A 20614-nucleotide genomic window follows, 5' to 3' on the forward strand; every position below is an offset into this window, starting at 1 on the left:
TCTTCAACCTAGTGGTGCAACGTTTCCTAAAGAGCTACCCCAATGTTCCAGAGCTACTGGTGAAAGTGCGGCGCATGTGCGCCCACTTTCGCAAGTCGACAGTAGCCGCTGCTAGCTTAAAATCTCTCCAGCAACGCCTGCATGTGCCACAACACCGGCTTTTGTGCGACGTCCCCACACGCTGGAACTCAACGTTTCAGATGTTGAATAGAGTGGTTGAGCAGCAGAGACCTTTGATGGAATACCAGCTACAAAACCCTAGGGTGCCACAAAGTCAGCTGCCTCAGTTTCACATCCATGAGTGGCCATGGATGAGAGACCTTTGTGACATCCTACGGGTCTTTGAGGAGTCCACAAGGAGGGTGAGCTCTGAGGATGCGATGGTGAGCCTTACAATCCCGCTCTTGTGTGTTCTGAGAGAATCCCTGATTGACATCAGGGATAACTCAGATCACACAGAGGAGTTAGGGATAGCATCCGATCCGTCACAGCTGGAGAGTAGGTCCACACATCTGTCCGCTTCACTGCGTTTAATGGAGGAGGAGGAGGAGGAGGAGGAGGAAGAAGAGTTGTCCGATGATGTGATGGTGATACAGGAGGCTTCCGGGCAACTTCGAATCGTCCCATTGTTGCAGCGCGGATGGGTAGACATGGAGGATGAGGAGGAAATGGAGATTGAACTTTCCGGTGGGGCCAGAGGAGTCATGCCAACTAACACTGTGGCAGACATGGCTGAGTTCATGTTGGGGTGCTTTACAACCGACAAGCGTATTGTCAAAATCATGGAGGACAACCAGTACTGGATCTTTGCTATCCTTGACCCCCGGTATAAAAACAACATCTCGTCTTTTATTCCGGTAGAGGGGAGGGCCAATCGCATCAATGCTTGCCACAGGCAATTGGTGCAGAATATGATGGAGATGTTTCCAGCATGTGACGTTGGCGGCAGGGAGGGCAGTTCCTCCAGTAGGCAACCAAGTTCTCACCGGTCCACACAAACGAGGGGCACACTGTCTAAGGTCTGGGACACCTTGATGGCACCCCCTCGCCAAAGTGCCGCCACGGAGGGTCCTAGTGTCACCAGGCGTGAGAAGTATAGGCGCATGTTGCGGGAATACCTTTCCGACCACAGCCCTGTCCTCTCCGACCCCTCTGCGCCCTACACGTATTGGGTGTCGAAGTTGGACCTGTGGCTTGAACTTGCCCTATATGCCTTGGAGGTGCTGTCCTGTCCTGCCGCCAGCGTCCTATCTGAGAGGGTGTTCAGTGCAGCCGGTGGCATCATCACTGACAAGCGCACCCGTCTGTCAGCTGAGAGTGCCGACCGGCTCACTTTGATAAAAATGAACCACCACTGGATAGAGCCTTCATTTTTGTGCCCACCTGTGTAAAGCACCCCAACATGAAACTCCATGTCTGTACTCAACCTCTCCAATTCCTCCGCATCCTCATACTCATCCACCATAAGCGTTGCACAATTCTGCTAATACTAGGCTCCCTCCAACATGATTTCCCCCAACTCTGCTGGTTAGAGGCTCCCTCCACCCTGATTTCCACCAACTCTGCTGGTTAGAGGCTCCCTCCACCCTGCTTTCCCACAACTCTGCTGGTTAGAGGCTCCTTCCACCATGAATTTGCCCAAACTGGGCTGTTTAGAGGCTCCCTCCACCATGAATTGGTCCAAACTGGGCTGGTTAGAGGCTCCCTCCACCATTAATTGGTCCAAACTGGGCTGGTTAGAGGCTCCCTCCACCATGAATTTGCCCAAACTGGGCTGTTTAGAGGCTCCCTCCACCATGAATTTGCCCAAACTGGGCTGTTTAGAGGCTCCCTCCACCATGAATTGGTCCAAACTGGGTTTTTTAGAGGCTCCCTCCACCATGAATTGGTCCAAACTGGGCTGGTTAGAGGCTCCCTCCACCATGAATTGGTCCAAACTGGGGTTTTTAGAGGCTCCCTTCACCATTAATTGGTCCAAACTGGGCTGGTTAGAGGCTCCCTCCACCATTAATTGGTCCAAACTGGGCTGGTTAGAGGCTCCCTCCACCATGAATTTGCCCAAACTGGGCTGTTTAGAGGCTCCCTCCACCATGAATTGGTCCAAACTGGGTTTTTTAGAGGCTCCCTCCACCATGAATTGGTCCAAACTGGGCTGGTTAGAGGCTCCCTCCACCATGAATTGGTCCAAACTGGGGTGGTTAGAGGCTCCCTCCACCATGAATTGGTCCAAACTGGGTTTTTTAGAGGCTCCCTCCACCATGAATTTGCCCAAACTGGGCTGTTTAGAGGCTCCCTCCACCATGAATTGGTCCAAACTGGGCTGGTTAGAGGCTCCCTCCACCATGAATTTCCCAAAACTTGGCTGTTTAGAGGCTCCCTCCACCATTAATTGGTCCAAACTGGGCTGGTTAGAGGCTCCCTCCACCATGAATTGGTCCAAACTGGGGTTTTTAGAGGCTCCCTCCACCATGAATTGGTCCAAACTTGGCTGTTTAGAGGCTCCCTCCACCATGAATTGGTCCAAACTGGGGTGGTTAGAGGCTCCCTCCACCATTAATTGGTCCAAACTGGGCTGGTTAGAGGCTCCCTCCACCATTAATTGGTCCAAACTGGGCTGGTTAGAGGCTCCCTCCACCATGAATTTGCCCAAACTGGGCTGGTTAGAGGCTCCCTCCACCATGAATTGGTCCAAACGGGTTTTTAGAGGCTCCCTTCACCATGAATTGGTCCAAACTTGGCTGTTTAGAGGCTCCCTCCACCATGAATTGGTCCAAACTGGGTTTTTTAGAGGCTCCCTCCACCATGAATTTGCCCAAACTGGGCTGTTTAGAGGCTCCCTCCACCATGAATTTGCCCAAACTGGGCTGGTTAGAGGCTCCCTCCACCATGAATTGGTCCAAACTGGGGTTTTTAGAGGCTCCCTCCACCATGAATTGGTCCAAACTTGGCTGTTTAGAGGCTCCCTCCACCATGAATTGGTCCAAACTGGGGTGGTTAGAGGCTCCCTCCACCATTAATTGGTCCAAACTGGGCTGGTTAGAGGCTCCCTCCACCATTAATTGGTCCAAACTGGGCTGGTTAGAGGCTCCCTCCACCATGAATTGGTCCAAACTGGGTTTTTTAGAGGCTCCCTCCACCATGAATTTGCCCAAACTGGGCTGTTTAGAGGCTCCCTCCACCATGAATTGGTCCAAACTGGGCTGGTTAGAGGCTCCCTCCACCATGAATTTCCCAAAACTTGGCTGTTTAGAGGCTCCCTCCACCATTAATTGGTCCAAACTGGGCTGGTTAGAGGCTCCCTCCACCATGAATTGGTCCAAACTGGGGTTTTTAGAGGCTCCCTCCACCATGAATTGGTCCAAACTTGGCTGTTTAGAGGCTCCCTCCACCATGAATTGGTCCAAACTGGGGTGGTTAGAGGCTCCCTCCACCATTAATTGGTCCAAACTGGGCTGGTTAGAGGCTCCCTCCACCATTAATTGGTCCAAACTGGGCTGGTTAGAGGCTCCCTCCACCATGAATTTGCCCAAACTGGGCTGTTTAGAGGCTCCCTCCACCATGAATTTGCCCAAACTGGGCTGGTTAGAGGCTCCCTCCACCATGAATTGGTCCAAACGGGTTTTTAGAGGCTCCCTTCACCATGAATTGGTCCAAACTTGGCTGTTTAGAGGCTCCCTCCACCATGAATTGGTCCAAACTGGGGTGGTTAGAGGCTCCCTCCACCATTAATTGGTCCAAACTGGGCTGGTTAGAGGCTCCCTCCACCATTAATTGGTCCAAACTGGGCTGGTTAGAGGCTCCCTCCACCATGAATTGGTCCAAACTGGGGTTTTTAGAGGCTCCCTCCACCATGAATTGGTCCAAACTTGGCTGTTTAGAGGCTCCCTCCACCATTAATTGGTCCAAACTGGGCTGGTTAGAGGCTCCCTCCACCATGAATTGGTCCAAACTGGGTTTTTTAGAGGCTCCCTCCACCATGAATTTGCCCAAACTGGGCTGTTTAGAGGCTCCCTCCACCATGAATTGGTCCAAACTGGGTTTTTTAGAGGCTCCCTCCACCATGAATTGGTCCAAACTGGGCTGGTTAGAGGCTCCCTCCACCATGAATTGGTCCAAACTGGGGTGGTTAGAGGCTCCCTCCACCATTAATTGGTCCAAACTGGGCTGGTTAGAGGCTCCCTCCACCATTAATTGGTCCAAACTGGGCTGGTTAGAGGCTCCCTCCACCATTAATTGGTCCAAACTGGGCTGGTTAGAGGCTCCCTCCACCATGAATTTGCCCAAACTGGGCTGTTTAGAGGCTCCCTCCACCATGAATTTGCCCAAACTGGGCTGGTTAGAGGCTCCCTCCACCATGAATTGGTCCAAACTGGGGTTTTTAGAGGCTCCCTCCACCATGAATTGGTCCAAACTTGGATGTTTAGAGGCTCCCTCCACCATTAATTGGTCCAAACTGGGCTGGTTAGAGGCTCCCTCCACCATGAATTGGTCCAAACTGGGTTTTTTAGAGGCTCCCTCCACCATGAATTTGCCCAAACTGGGCTGTTTAGAGGCTCCCTCCACCATGAATTGGTCCAAACTGGGGTGGTTAGAGGCTCCCTCCACCATTAATTGGTCCAAACTGGGCTGGTTAGAGGCTCCCTCCACCATTAATTGGTCCAAACTGGGCTGGTTAGAGGCTCCCTCCACCATGAATTTGCCCAAACTGGGCTGGTTAGAGGCTCCCTCCACCATGAATTGGTCCAAACTGGGTTTTTTAGAGGCTCCCTCCACCATGAATTTGCCCAAACTGGGCTGGGTAGAGGCTCCCTCCACCATGAATTGGTCCAAACTGGGGTTTTTAGAGGCTCCCTCCACCATGAATTTGCCCAAACTCTGCTGGTTAGAGGCTCAATCCACCCTGATTTTCAAAACAAATGTTGGTGCCAACCTCAACTTACTACAAGGCCCAAATTCACTGCTGGTGACAAGCTCTCCTCACTGCAAGTGCCAAATACACATGTTTCAAGGTGTTTTCCTACTGTCAGAGAGGTGGTATTGAGTGTGTAAAGTGTGTAGTTGTTAGGCTGTGATGTTGGGGTAATAGAGGGTCTTTGGTGTGTTAGATGCCCCCAGACATGCTTCCCCTGCTGTCCCAGTGTCATTCCAGAGGTGTTGGCATCATTTCCTGGGGTGTCATAGTGGACTTGGTGACCCTCCAGACACGGATTTGGGTTTCCCCCTTAACGAGTATCTGTTCCCCATAGACTATAATGGGGTTCGAAACCCGTTCGAACACACGAACATTGAGCGGCTGTTCGAATCGAATTTCGAACCTCGAACATTTTAGTGTTCGCTCATCTCTAATTACTACATATGTGCACTTCAGTCTCCCATATCCTGATGTAACGTCTGATAGATTTATATAGGACAGGACTTTAACATACCCAAATCTATTTTATTCTGTCACTTTTATTGTGAAGGGGAAAATGTACCAAAATAAGGAAAAAATAAAATTGTCATGGGTTTTTAGCACAAGTGGTTGGTTTGGTCAAGAGAAATTTACCTCAGAAATGAATGTGATTATTCCCCTTTTTACACATTGCCAGATATTAAAGTTTCACGTCTATTGTCTGATATATCTATACAGGACAGGACTTTCACGTATCCAAATATAATTTATTCTGTCAGTTTTATTTTGAAAGGGAAAATGTAGTGAAATACAAAAAATACAATTTTTTTGGTTTGTTCACAAATAGATTGCAAATTACCTCACAAATGAATCCTATGTATAGTGGATATTACTTTATAACACCCGTGATCAGACTAGAAAAAAAGGTCTGTGTACAAGCTGGATATATAGAGAGATATTTTATAGATAGATAGATAGATAGATAGATAGATAGATAGATAGATAGATAGATAGATAGATAGATAGATAGATAGAGAGATATTTTTTTTTGTTGCTTTATTAATGGAAGATTTGCCATGTTTTTGGAGCCAAAGTCAGACATGCATTTGACATGAAGAAAAATATAAGTCCTTCCTTTATATTACCTAATTTTCCTGGTTTTGGCTGCACCACAGAAAGCAACAAAAATTGAATGTGTGTTTTCATCCTCAGGGTCTATTCCATTCATGCATCGAAATCGCAGTGAAAAAAAATACATGAAGTTTTTGGCATTTTTTTTATTTTATTTTCCATGTAAAAGGTTTAGGTTTCCTACCAACATATTTTTGTGGCTTTTTTGGCTATGAATTTCATGCACTTTCATAAGCATTTCTAGTGCTTTTGTTGTTGAATTAGCACCTGCCGACCTCATATACAGTATTTATAAAAGTATACATATCTGTGCAATCTTACTTTTTTATATTGTGAAATAAAACTTTTTTTTACTGAATTTGGATTAATGAAATCTAAAATACGTAATTATTTTGGTTTATAGATATATATTTTTTAAATGATACCCTATCTTCTACAGCGGAGGGAAGCCATTTGCCCAAAGCTGTAGATGGTTCTTCTCTTCTCTACTTAGATTTTTTCAGTGTTTTTATTTTTATTTTTTTTATTAAATTGGTTTGTAATAAAATTCCTGTAAATTTGAATATTCTTCTGTCTTTATTGTACAAAACCCTTATCATTTGCACCACTACATTCCTATACATTCCTGACTTCCTTGGGGCAGTAGAACACTGTGGTAAGGAGGAGGAGGAGGAGGGCTTGTGATGAAGGACATTTGGGGCATTTTTTGTGGTTAAAAGGACAATAGTGCTGATGCAAGATACCGAACTATCAGCTGTGAGCAGGAGATCTCACCACCTACCAAAGGAACTGCCACATGTTATCATGATAGCTGCATATGTCCCCCACCTCTGCAAAAATTTCTGCTTGTTATATCCACATGCTGTGACCCCCCTCCTCGTGTCCTACAACCAAGTCGGCTGTATTATTATTATTATAATTATTATTATTAACAACAATCTGCACAGAGAACTAAATGATCCTGCAGTGTGTGTGTTTCTTTCTTTTTTAGTTGCTATGATTCCTAGGATTTCTCTATCTGCCATGAGCTTCTATGTGTTTCTCTCTTGTTATATACTACTGTACCATCTATGAAACTGTATCACTGAAATTTCCCCATTGTGGGACTATTAAAGGAATATCTTATCTTATCTTATCTATAAGCCTCCTGCACTACTACCCTACTATAAAATCACTTTTTGTTCTATCACTCCATCAAAATCCATATTCTATGTATAGAGCAAAAAACTTTATTGGGGTTTGCATATTTGTGACCTTATTCTTAGGATAGGGGATCACTATGTAATTGTGGGGATCTGACAGCTGCAATGGCAAGAGGTGTAATATAAAGCTTCTGGGCCCCACCATGTACTATCTATAATACTGGTGCTTAAATTTTAGAGAGGCCTTTGGGTCCCCTTTGGCACCAGGGCCCTACAGTGATTGCTACCTCTGCACTTCTTACATCATGACATTTATAATCTTCAGGGCCTCCTCCCTGTGTCCATGACATCAGCTTCTAGGGATGAGTGAATCAATTCTGCAGAAGTGGAATTTGATTTGAAATTCAGGAAATCTTGAATTCGCTTAGAATCAGGATTTCTTCATGCTTCGTTGATTTGAATTGCATTTTTAATAAAATGGCCGCTGTACATATTAGAACAAGGGACAGGGAACTCTGGGAAAGCGGGATCACCCACAATGCCAGTGTGCAGCTAAGCAGCAGCCAGCAGCCCCTGTGATGTCACAGCCATATAAAATCCAGGATTATTAAATGATAATCAAAGTACATCCTGCATTACTACTAGAGATGAGCAAGTAGTGATATATTCCATATTCGTTTCGAGTAGCCCCTCAATATTAGACTATTCAACCGAATATCGAATCCCATTATAGTCTATGGGGGAAAAAGGCTTGTTTCAGGGGAAACCACACTTCAACTCCAGAGAGTCACCAAGTCCACAATGACAGGATGCCTGGGAGCATCTAACATGCCCAAGTCCCAGGATTACCCCACTATCACAGCCTATCAACTAGACACTTTCCACACTCAATAGAACCTCTATGAAAGTGAGGAAAATACTTGGATACCATTCCTCTGCATTAATATGGACAGAAACACAAATTTAAACCTAAAGAAACATTAGCATGCGCTCATGACGATTCCTGATTTGATAACTACGCTAACCAGGATGTAGGCTACAACGCTGACGAGGCCCGAGCACCAGGAACAGGTTTTACAAGGGCTAGCGGATAATGCTTCCAGCTGTTTTTCCACCAGTCACTACCTCCAGTCGTGTTCATACCCAAAACTCTGCCCCTCCTTCCTCCCAACATGCCCAATCTTCCCAGCAGAGTCATCCCACCCATCCACAATCCATATTCGTGTCATTTGCGGTTTGGAGTTAGATAGGGAGAGATGTTATGCTGAGGGCAAGAGAGGATTTAGGTTTGGATAGGCAGGAAAAATTAAAACCGACAGCTCTTTATAGAGCTAAACTACTTCACCAGTGTATATAAACCACTACTATATACACTTAGCTCATAAATTTCACAAAAGCCCTTTTTAGGGCTCAAATTCTCCACCAGTGGTATGCTCTGCATTTCTGTCCCATAAGTGTAAGAAGAAAGCTGTATACTGTTATTCGGTATACACGGCAGAATATATGCCCAATATATCTACCCTCTGTATACAAAAAAACATAAATTTGTATACAGTCCATCAGTTTGTCAACTCACTCACTCATTCCTGTATACAGTCATACTAGTATATACGGCAGTATATAGGCCCAATATATCTACGCTCTATATATACAAAAAAAAAAAAAGTGTACAGTCCATCAGTTTGTCAACTTACACACACACAAAAAAAATTAACATTTGTATGCATCTCAAAATGCGCAAGGCTAGCGCAAAGGGGTGTGGATGGGGATGAGGCCGGGGGCGTGGAAATGCAGCTGAGGAGCAAAGTTGCGGTCAAGCTACATCTAGAGGCAGAGGCATGTCCAGAGGCACAGGCTACTGGTGAGGGGCAGCCAGCATTGCGCTTCTCCACAATCCCTGGCTTGATGGCTACATTAAGCAAGGTGCAGATTGACCAGGCCTGAACACCAGGAGCAGGTGTTGCAGTGGCTAGCGGATAATGCTTCCAGCTACTTTTTCACCAGCCAGTCAGCCACTATCTCCAGTCGTGTTCATACCCAAGAGTCCGCCCTCCTTCCTTCCAACATGCCCGATCTTCCCAGCAGAGTCATCCCACCCTTGCCCCCTCCCAGGATCAGTTTTTGGGTCCTTTTACTGTCTCTTCCTCTTTTGAACCACTTCCTGAATCCCAGGAACTAGCGGATGACTTTGTGTGTCCTGATGCCCAAACACTGGAGCATCCGCCATTTCCTGCCAATTTTGTGGTTGTGTACCCACAACCAGCGTTTGTGGGCCTCAGTCATGATGATGAGACCCATTTTCCATCAGGGCAGGCTGTGGTTATGTGCGGATTACAGTAAGAGGAGAGTGAGCAAGTGGAAGAGGAGGTGGTAGACGAGGCCACCAACCCGACCTGGACAGGGTTGCTGTCTAGCGGGGAAAGCAGTGTAGATGTGGAGGCAAGCGCAGCAGCAAAAAAGGTGGCTAGAGGCAGAGGCATGTCCAGAGGCACAGGACAGTCACTCATTCAAGAATCCTGTCATACAGTATATAGGACCTAATATACGCTCAATATATCTAGCCTCTGTGCATACCGTAAAAAGCCTAAGTGGTATACAATCCATCAGTTAGTGAAGTCACTCATTCCTGCATACTTTTTTTTAAGGTATTCATTAGTGGGGAAAGAAATAAGGGTCTTATTCTTGTTAGGATCACATCTTCCATCTTGTATTCTGTCAGCCATTTTGTAAGTCATTTCTGTTCTAAGCTTCATAAGGATGTCTGTTTAGAGTCTAAGAGACCCCTTTAGGGGATAAGGTGTGTGGAATGTTAATGGTTGGGTTATAACTCCTTATCTATTTGTGGTCATCTTTGAGGGTGGGTGTAGAAACCGGTTCAAATAACCTGTTTGGTCGTTATCCCCAAGGCCGGAGCGGACCAGTACGTGATCATTATCTCTCTTTCTGTGATATACATCTAGAACTAGTGTATGATGTTGGCTTACACATAAATATCTTAGATTCTTTTTCATGTCATGAGAAAGGTCATCCCAGGTTGGAGTGTAATAATGATATGCAGACCTCAGCCAATAGTCATGTGCCAGGCTTGTCTTATATCTCTATAACCAATCGTGTTGTACCTGATTAGAATAGCCAAGCCAGCTCTTTGTCTGTAATGTATTTAAACTACCTTTTTCTTATAATAAATCAGAACTCACTTGATACACTATGTGTGTGCGTGTCTGTGTGGCTTCTCCAGGCCCAATGGGTGGTAGCCCATCTAGGCCTGTTAATTAATTATTAATTTGGAACTCTGCAACATACTCTATGACAAGGACCCATTGATGTCCGCAACAAATTGGCGCCCAAACGTGCGGCTTGAGAGATGAGGAGACGGTTTGCTGATTCCCCGGACGACCAGATTACAGGAGTGCTTGGAAATACAGATCCAACAAAGTCAGCGCTGCAAGGTAAGAACTTTAATCTTACCAGTTTGATCTGTGTTTCTAAGAACTTTTGTTTTCCTGTCCGAGTGTGAGGTAAACACATATGTTCCTTATATAGATAGCTCAAGCTTTTTGCAAAGAACCTAAAAGAATATATTGTCTGTAAAGGGGGTGGGAAATGTTATATCTCATTCTTTGTATACTGTCCATGCTGTGATTTGATTGATACATCTGTTATAAAGTGTATAGGGAGGCATAGAAGGGAGAGTCAGTCTCCATCCGTAATACTGAGTGATTGAAAAGTCCTTGTTTAAACACTAAGGACTGAGTAGAATCCGCGCAAGTACGTGTAAAGATTCAGGGGTGTTCAGAATAGGTTTTGCCTTGAGCACAGATACCGGAAACTTGTACATTAGAGATTAGTTCAGTGAAAACAGAGTGACTGTTTGGGAGATCCCACTAAGAGAGGTCAGTATGTATGACCCTCGAGTAGTCAAGGGTGACCCTCTATTGTCTTAATTGCCCTAGAGGGGTGGGAAGCTCACAGCTGACTGGCCATCAGCTAGTATGGGGAAGGGACCCTCTGAGATAGGGTACACCCCATATGAACTAATAGAGAGAGAGAGCGAGAAAAAGTTGCCGCCCGAGAAAAAGAAAAAGAAAAAAAAGAATAAATAAAAATCCTTAAGAGAGCAGGGGTTCCTAAGAACAGGATTGTTTGATAGTAAATGTTGGGAACCAATGGAGATTAGATCATGCAGGACAGATACAGGAGCATAAGTTACAAAGAGGAATAAGCTCTGATTGAAGAACAGAATGGGAGGAGTGCAGAGTCAGCCAGTATGGAAATCAACCCAAAAGATAGTTTAAGGAAAGAGCAGTTAGAAATGGAGGTGAGAAACTGCTGATAAGATGTTGGATAGTTGAAAAAAAAAAAAAAAAAAATTAAGTAAGGGTATAGGAAAGAATAGTTACAGATATAAGGTATTCAGTGTTTGTATATTTTCCTTAGTGTAAGGAAATGCATAGTGGACACACACTCAGTCCAGTTAAAAGATCAATGCATTCTGCACATGGCATTGTGTTGTTAGTGCCATGTGAGTGATGATGAAGGTCAGGCCCCTCCCCCCAGTGTGACTCGTATATATCCACAGCAGAGGTATCATGGTATACAGGTTTGGTAGCAAGAAGGGGGGAGGGGAGACACGGCAGTTAGCTAAGATTTTAGCTATGAGTGATACGATGTAACATCATTGGTATAATGTATGGAGAATTATGAATATATTGTTGCGGACATCAATGGGTCCTTGTCATAGAGTATGTTGCAGAGTTCCAAATTAATAATTAATTAACAGGCCTAGATGGGCTACCACCCATTGGGCCTGGAGAAGCCACACAGACACGCACACACATAGTGTATCAAGTGAGTTCTGATTTATTATAAGAAAAAGGTAGTTTAAATACATTACAGACAAAGAGCTGGCTTGGCTATTCTAATCAGGTACAACACGATTGGTTATAGAGATATAAGACAAGCCTGGCACATGACTATTGGCTGAGGTCTGCATATCATTATTACACTCCAACCTGGGATGACCTTTCTCATGACATGAAAAAGAATCTAAGATATTTATGTGTAAGCCAACATCATACACTAGTTCTAGATGTATATCACAGAAAGAGAGATAATGATCACGTACTGGTCCGCTCCGGCCTTGGGGCTAACGACCAAACAGGTTATTTGAACCGGTTTCTACACCCACCCTCAAAGATGACCACAAATAGATAGGGAGTTATAACCCAACCATTAACATTCCACACGCCTTATCCCCTAAAGGGGTCTCTTAGACTCTAAACAGACATCCTTATGAAGCTTAGAACAGAAATGACTTACAAAATGGCTGACAGAATACAAGATGGAAGATGTGATCCTAACAATATGGTTTAACAATTTGTAACTGTATAATTTAAGCTGTTTTTAGAAATGCCAGTATTTGATTTTTAAACCTTGTGTAACAGTGGTAAAAACTTTGATTGGAATCTCAGAAAGAAAAATGTTAAAATTCTGGCAGTTGGCCCTTAAGGCGAAACCTCAAATATAGTTTAAAAGGTTCTGAACATCTGTGGTAATTAGAAGAGAGGGGTTTGCCATAGACATATTCAAAAACTGCACAAAGATATTAATATGTAATGTTGGTATCAGTATTGGCTGTTTAAATCATATTTAATGTCTTTAGAATTGGATTAATGGCATAAATTTTAGATAATCATTATTATGTTTTTTTTTTTTTCAGTGATATACACATTGATAAGAAAACGAAGCCATCTAATGATTTGTTTGTTAATTTTCCCTCAATATTCAGCTGTGCAGGAATTATAACTAACTCTGTGATTATTTGTAGGAAAATAAGAAAATTTGACAAGTTCTTTATGATTCAATGGATGTGTGTGTGTCTGGAGCTCCAGTGTGAAGTTTGCATGTATGTATATGAATGGGCCCATATGTGTTACATGTATTGCAATATGCACATGCTCTGTTTGTTCATGTTTATATTGTTACATTTTTAAACTCCACAGGGAGCAGATGAAGAAATTGAATGCTGATAGTCCCACAGAGGGGGTGACAAGTAGATATGAGTTCTTTTCCATCGTTGAATATATATATGTCTTCTGGTGAATATGAGATGTACTTGATATACCATGTACATGTACTAGGTACTCAGTGTTTATTGGTTATGAGTTTATACTATAAACCCATGAATGTTAACAATCGGGAATTATTTTGTGAAAAAGTTGTATCGAATACTTGTAAAATGTTATTGATCATTTCTATTCAGATTGATCCTTCTGATATGGGATTAGGCACCATAAAGGGGTAGGCAATGCATGAGAGCTATCTTAATATGTACACGCAGGTAAAGATAAATCGTAGTTTTGCAAAACAAAAGTGGTATTTCTGCGGCATTGTTTGCTACAAGGTGATAGACATCTGACTAAGTAGATTAGAAGTCACTCGGATATCTGCTCTGTAATGTGTTTTTGTGTATAAATTCTTGTTATGACGGGGGAGGGGGGAGATAGATTGATCCCTTAAAGTTTTTGCCTTCTCTGCTGATATATTTTGAGCATTTAATGAATTAGTTGTAATTCTGGAATAATTAGAAGTTGTAGAGAATTGAATTTACTTAGGATTGTATAAATAAGTCTGAATACAGGTTTGGCGAGTTTTAGCCAGCCAATCACTTACAATGGCTGTACCCTTAGGCTACAGTGTCTTAATTAGTGTCTTAATTAGGTCTCAAAAGTTCTATATATATCTGCTGAGGGCAAATAGAGTATTGTATTGCCTTGTATAGCTTAAAAGTGAGACACTGGAAATCTAACTAGAAGTGTCTGGTATCACCTTAACTAAAAGAAGTGATAGCAAAAACCACCAGTGTATGAAAAAAAGATTAGACAAATGTTTTATGGGAGATTAAGTGAATATTATTGTGATATGTTGATAATTTAAATTTTTTTTTATTCTTTGTGTCACAGATAGACAGACATGAACCTGATGTGTTTTCCTCTATCAGAACGGTGGTAAGGCAATCCTCACACAGATAGACAGATGTCATATTTCTTTGGCAAGATAGAGTAACATGGAATTTGCTCTACATCCTCCTCAAACATCTCATTTCAGCGTTATTTGACTTTTGAATCCTGCAACTCTTATACCAGTAGGAGTTCATGATTCAAAGGGGGAGTAGATGATGAGATATTAGTAGATGAGATATTTTTAAACTCCCTCTCAGAAGAGGCGGCTTCGGTCATGTCACTGACGCCCCATTGGAGAATCCTGACTATGAGATGTTTGTAGACGGTTCCAGGTACCTAACAGAAAAAGGCAAATTTGAATACAGGGTATGCTGTAGTCATTATACATGACACCATAGTATAAGAAGCCCTTCCACCACACATGTCAGTATAAGAGGCTGACCTTATAGACGCCTGATAGCACAGCAAACATTTACACTGACTCCAGGTATGCGTTTGGCATTGCACATGGTTATGGTCCAATATGGAGGTCCAGGAACTTCCTGACGGCACAGGGCAAGCCAATTAAGAAAGGAAACTTAGTAAGTCAGTTGAGATATGGCCATATTGCTCCCTAAGCAGTTGGCAATTGTGAAAGTCAGAGCTCACACAAAGGGAAGAGACCCTGAGAGTATTGGAAATTAGAAGGCTGATTGAGCAGCGGTGCTACTACCATGGAAGGGTCTCAACCAGGTGAGAAAAATAGCAGACCCCAAGGGGCTGTACTCTAAGGTGACTGGTGAGGAAATTGAGAAATGGACAAAGGCTGGTGCCAGAGAATGTGAAAATGGGGGATAAATCAGTGTACCCCCAAATGGCTGGTTTGGCCCACGGTAAGGTGCATGCCTCTTGAAATGCCATGGAGTCATTAGTGGGTAAACTATAGTTTGCCTCAGGGTTTGGAAGGGCTGCAGGGAATCACGTAAAAGCATGTCACATAGGTGCTCTACACAATCCAGGACAGGTAGTTAAGACACACCGCATGCACACCAAAACCCCTGTATCCATCACATATAATTGCCTGAATCTGAACGTACAAATGTGTTGGTCTGTGTATTTGTTCTCAGGTTGGATCAGCCGAGCAACGACACAGGTAACTGCCAAGAAATTGATATCTGAGCTTGTGTGTAGATTGGGGATACCTGAGATGATAGAGTCTGATAGAGGGACACATTTCACAGGTGAGATAATGAATAAAATAATGTATGTATTTCGGATTGAGCAGAGTTCAGGAAAAGTGAAAAGTTTCTTTGAGTAGAAGTAGCCATGTGTGACCCGGTGAGTGGAGGATGGGCGGCTGCAGGATTTAGTATCCCGACTGACAGATATATGTGAGCCTGCATGGCATGTCGTAAATGAAAAGTGTCTTTGAGCCATGCCCAGAGCCCTTGTACCCGTTCCAGGGATTGCAGGATAACTATATGCTATAACCATAGTAACTACTAAAGGTGATACGGTATAAGTACGTGCTTGTGTGTATAGTGATATCTCTTCAGGATGGCCTGGGGCATATCTGGTAAAAAAAAAAAAAAAAAAGCCATCACAAGTGGGCTGCAGGTAGACGGCTATTGAAAGATGTAGTGTGTCACTTGTATTTGTATTTTCTGGAAGGTACCCTCCTGACAGAAGAATTGGTTTTAGCCCATAGCAAACTTTCTTTGGGTCAGACCCTAGCTTAGAGTTGTATTATGGTGTACTGACTGACTATGTGATGTCTTGGCAAAAACATCTGGCTAATGTATAGGTTTGAGTTTTCTCCTCCCTCTCAGATTTTAAGTTAAGTGGATGGGACCTATTCATTTGAACCAAGAGATTGATGACACGTGAGAAATCCTCTTGAACCAAGATTTGATGATTCCCTCCAAGTGCTGCTAACTACTAATACTCCTATGAAACTTGACGGAAAGCCTAATTGTGTCCATGCTTCACATTGCAAAGAAGTCTCTACACACAGCGATGAAGATTCTCCTGATGTTACTGTTATAGATTATTCTGGCGATAAGCCTGCATAGAACATTTGACAATGAGTGGGACAATACGTTTTTTCTTTAAAACATCATATGATCTTGATCTGAATGTGTCAGACTGTAGGATATGTACTCATAGCCCCATATTAGCCTCAGTCATGTTATATAGCTGTTTTCATAACACAACAGAAAGTAATGATACATAGTATAAGCAAGTGAATGTATAATCAGACTGAAAATAACAGGCCAGAACTATGGTTGAGATTAATTTGGAATACAGGAATATATATAAGGGGAATCTGGGAAGGTCCAGCAGTAGACGTTAAGTCACTGAAGTACCTAAATATGAATTCCTGTATCCAGTTATCTCAAAATGGGGGAACTGTTAGGATCACATCTTCCATCTTGTATTCTGTCAGCCATTTTGTAAGTCATTTCTGTTCTAAGCTTCATAAGGATGTCTGTTTAGAGTCTAAGAGACCCCTTTAGGGGATAAGGTGTGTGGAATGTTAATGGTTGGGTTATAACTCCTTATCTATTTGTGGTCATCTTTGAGGGTGGGTGTAGAAACCGGTTCAAATAACCTGTTTGGTCGTTATCCCCAAGGCCGGAGCGGACCAGTACGTGATCATTATCTCTCTTTCTGTGATATACATCTAGAACTAGTGTATGATGTTGGCTTACACATAAATATCTTAGATTCTTTTTCATGTCATGAGAAAGGTCATCCCAGGTTGGAGTGTAATAATGATATGCAGACCTCAGCCAATAGTCATGTGCCAGGCTTGTCTTATATCTCTATAACCAATCGTGTTGTACCTGATTAGAATAGCCAAGCCAGCTCTTTGTCTGTAATGTATTTAAACTACCTTTTTCTTATAATAAATCAGAACTCACTTGATACACTATGTGTGTGCGTGTCTGTGTGGCTTCTCCAGGCCCAATGGGTGGTAGCCCATCTAGGCCTGTTAATTAATTATTAATTTGGAACTCTGCAACATACTCTATGACAAGGACCCATTGATGTCCGCAACATTCTCTTCAATGTAGAAATAAGGGGCTTATTCTCTTAAATGTAGAGAATTACATTACTTTTTGCCCTGTATTAATTTCCTTTACAATTACATTTTTTGGTCTAACTGTATATCAGACAGAGAAGTAGTAGGCCATGCACAGGGGAGGGTCACAAGACTAAATATTTCTGGCGCAGGCACAAGTCACAGAAGAGTAAGTGGGCATGGCATCAGGGGTCACTTACAGAGGCCTAAGCACCCAGTGACAAGTAGCAGTTTTGTCTTGACCAGCAACCCAACAGTTTAGACTGGTTGACTAGGTTATCCACTTTATCCCAAGTCACATCAGAAACCCTCATTAAGAGTCAATGGGTTTATCAGACACAACCCTTAGTTGGCATGGCCTGGGAACAGAACCTGTACCCTCACGTGTCCTCAACCTGCCTCTGTAAATTTTTGTTTCCCCAGTTAGAGAAATACTCTATGCTGTGGGGGTGACCTATTACAGGACAGTCAGCAGCTAGTGCCCAGTCAAGATCTGGAGGACACATTAGGTGCTTCCTCCAGTAGGTGGGCAATTAGCGATGAGGAGAGAATGGTGGGAGCTGCAGTTGTGAGCTGTCAGGCTCCTGGCTCAGAGACCATTGTGGAGGACATGAGTGACCTACAGATATTATGAAGCAATACAGTGACCCAGTGGCAGAGTTTGTAGGTTGCAGTAGCCTTATGAGGCCATACAGTGATCCAGTGGCAGAATGGGCTGGTGAAGGTAGTGTGAAAAGGTCATACTGTGACCCAGTCATAGAAAGTGGCAGCCTTGTAAAGCCATAAAGTGACCAACTATCAGAATTTGATAGCATTTAAGCAGCATAAGGAGGCCATACAGTGAACCAGTTGAAGATTGTGGAGTTTGCAGTAGCCTTATGAGGCCAAACAGTCATCCAGTGGCAGAGTGTGGATGGAGCAACAGCATGAGAAGGCCATACACTGACCCAGTGGCAGAGTGTGGAGGTTGTAGGAACCTTATGAAGCCATACAATGACCCAGTGGCAGAATGAGGAGGCAGCAGTAGAGTGAGAAAGCCATACATTGACCCGATGTAGAGCTTGAAGCAGCCTTATGAGGCAATAAAGTGACCCAGTGGCAGAGTGTGGAGTTGGCAGTAGCCTTATGAGGCCAAACAGTGACCCAGTGGCAGAGTGTGGGGGTTGCAGCAGCATAAGGAGGTCATACAGTGACCCAGTGGCAGCGTGTGGAGTTTGCAGCAGCCTTATGAGGAGATATACTGACCCTGTGGCAGAGTGTGCAGGTTTCAGTAGCATGAGGAGTTCATGTAGTGATCCAGTGGCAGAGTGGAGATTGAAGAAGAAATATGAGGCAATACAGTGACCCAGTGGCAAAGTGTGGAGTTGGCAGTAGCCTTATGAGGCCAAACAGTGACCCAAAGGCAGAGTGTGAAGTTGGCAGTAGCTTTATATGGCCAAACAGTGACCCAGTGGCAGAGTGTGGGGGTTTCAGCAGTGTCATGAGGCCATACAGTGACCGTGAGGCAGCCTTATGAGACCAGACAGAGACCCAGTGGCAGAGTTTGTAGGATGCTGTGGCCTTATAAGGCCATACAGTGACCCAGTGGCAGCATGTGGAGATTTCAGCAGCCATATGTGTCCTTACAGTGATCCAGTAGCAAAGTGTGGAGGTTAAAGCAGCCTTATGAGGCAGTATACTGACACTGTGGCAGAGTGTAGAGGTTTCTGTAGCATGAGAAGGTCATGTAGCGATCCAGTGGCAGAGTGTGGAGCTTGAAGCAGCCTTATGAGGCAATACAGTGACCCAGTGGCAGAGTGTAGAGTTGGCAGTAGCCTTATGAGACCAAACAGTGACCCAGAGGCAGAGTGTGAAGATTGCAACAGTCTGAGGAGGCCATACATTGACCCAGTGGCATAGTGTGGAGGTTGAATCAGTTTTATTAGGCCATACAGTGATCCAGTGGCAGAGCGTGGAGGCCACAGCAGCATTATGAGGGCAGACAATGACCCAGTGGCAGTGTGTGGAAGTTGCAGCAGCATGAGGAGGCCAAACAGTGACCCAGTGGCAGAGTGTGCAGGTTGCAGCATCATTATGAGGCCATACAGAGACCAAGAAGAAGAGTGTGGAAGTTGAAGCAGCCTGAAGCTATACAGTGATCCAGTGGAAGAATGTTTATATTGTAACCGCCTTATGAAGCCATACAGTAACCCTGTGGCAGAATGTGGAGATTGCTGTAGCGTTATGAGGCAATATACTTACCCAGTGGCAAAGTTTGGAGGTTGCAGTAGTGTGAGGAGGCCATATAGTGTCTCAGTGATAGAGTGTGGTGAATGCAGCATTAGTATGAGGCCATACAGTGACCCAGTGGCAGAGTGTGGAGTTGGCAGTAGCCTTATGAAGCTAAACATTGACCCAGTGGCAGCATGTGGAGGCTGCAGTAGCATGAGGAGGCCATACAGTGACCCAGTGACAGAGTGTGGATTTTGACAGTAGCCTTATGAGGCTAAACATTGACCCAGGGGCAGAGTGTGGAGGTTGCAGTAGCATAAGGAAGCCAAATAGTGACTCAGTAGTAGAGTGTGGAGATTGAAACATTAGTATGAGGCCATACGTCGACCCAGTGGCAGAGTGTGGAGGTTTCAGCAGCATGAGGAGTCTATACAGTGACTCAGTGGCAGATTGTGAATGTTACAGCAGCCTTATGAGGCCAAAAATTTAGCCAGTGGCAGAAAGAGAAGGCAGGAGTAGAGGGAGGAGGGTAAGCAGTGACAGAGTGGCAGAATGTGAAGATTGCAACAGACTTATAAGGCCATATACCTAGTGGCAGAGTGTGGAAGTTGCTTTGGCCTTATAAGGCTATACAGTGACCCAATGGCAGAGCGTGGAGTTGGCAGCAACCTTATGAGGCCATACAGTTTTCCATTTGCAGAGTGAGGATGTGGCAGAAGCCTTATGAGGCCATACATTGACCCAGTGGCAGAGTGGGGAAAATGCAGCAGTGTGAGGAGGTTAAAGCAGCCTTATAAGTCCATACAGTGACCCAGTGGGAGAGTTTGGAGGTTGCAACAGCCCTATGAGGCCATACAGGGACCCAGTACCAGAGCATGGAAGTTGCAGCTGCCTGAAACAATACAGTGATCCAGTGGCAGAGTGCAGTGGCAGCAGAAGTGTGAAGAGGCCATACAGTGACACAGTGCCAGAATGTTTAGATTGCAGCCATACAGTGACCCAGTAGCAGAGTGTGGAGTTTGCAGTAGCCTTATGAGGACAAACATTAACCCAGTGGCAGAGTGTGGAGGTTGCAGCAGCATGAGGAGAACAAACAGAGACACAGTTGCAGCATGTGGCGATTGAAGCAGCCATAAGAAACCATACTGTGACACAGTGGCAGAGTTTGAAGGCTACAGTAGCGTCTTTAGGCCATACAGTGACCATGAGGCAG

At 44.2% G+C, this 20614-nt stretch overlaps 1 long non-coding RNA gene across 1 annotated transcript in view; it reads left to right on the forward strand.

Annotated features, from left to right (window-relative positions):
* The window catches only part of LOC142208906 (uncharacterized), a 53997-nt gene extending 34366 nt beyond the window's left edge, over positions 1 to 19631 (forward strand). The window contains exons 4-5 of the long non-coding RNA XR_012716917.1: positions 18363 to 18397; positions 19614 to 19631. This is a non-coding gene — a long non-coding RNA (uncharacterized LOC142208906). The remainder of the gene's footprint in view (positions 1 to 18362; positions 18398 to 19613) is intronic.
* Positions 19632 to 20614: the final 983 nt, after the last annotated feature.

The sequence above is a fragment of the Leptodactylus fuscus genome, chromosome 6, assembly GCF_031893055.1.
Source record: "Leptodactylus fuscus isolate aLepFus1 chromosome 6, aLepFus1.hap2, whole genome shotgun sequence".
NCBI lineage: Eukaryota > Metazoa > Chordata > Amphibia > Anura > Leptodactylidae > Leptodactylus > Leptodactylus fuscus.